Raw genomic sequence first — 369 nt, 5'->3', positions numbered from 1 at the left:
GGGGGGGGGGGGGTTCTTCCATGACGATCAATACCTCTCACAAGCTATGTAATGTGTCCACAAGGAGGCAGTATTTAATGATTTGGAGGGTAATGAGACTGCATTTCACTTCCACCTCCAAATTATGCATGGGACAGTTTTTTTTTGTTGTTGTTTTTATTTTTTTGGTGGCAGAAAAGCACCATCATCTTTAGTGATGCTCACTGATTGTGTTTAACTATGAATCTGGTTGTGATTGTTCTGTACTGTATGCTGATTTGACTGTTCGCAAGAAAAGAAAAAAAACAGACTCCACCACCGAGGAATATACTGTAAGTGATCTACTGGTGTTCACTTCACTTATTCTGCATCCTCTCCCCCCCCCCCCCC

Source organism: Morone saxatilis, unplaced genomic scaffold (assembly GCF_004916995.1).
Source record: "Morone saxatilis isolate NCDOM2014 unplaced genomic scaffold, NCSU_SB_2.0 Contig3, whole genome shotgun sequence".
Lineage (NCBI taxonomy): Eukaryota > Metazoa > Chordata > Actinopteri > Moronidae > Morone > Morone saxatilis.
Note: the sequence above shows the minus strand (reverse complement) of the source record.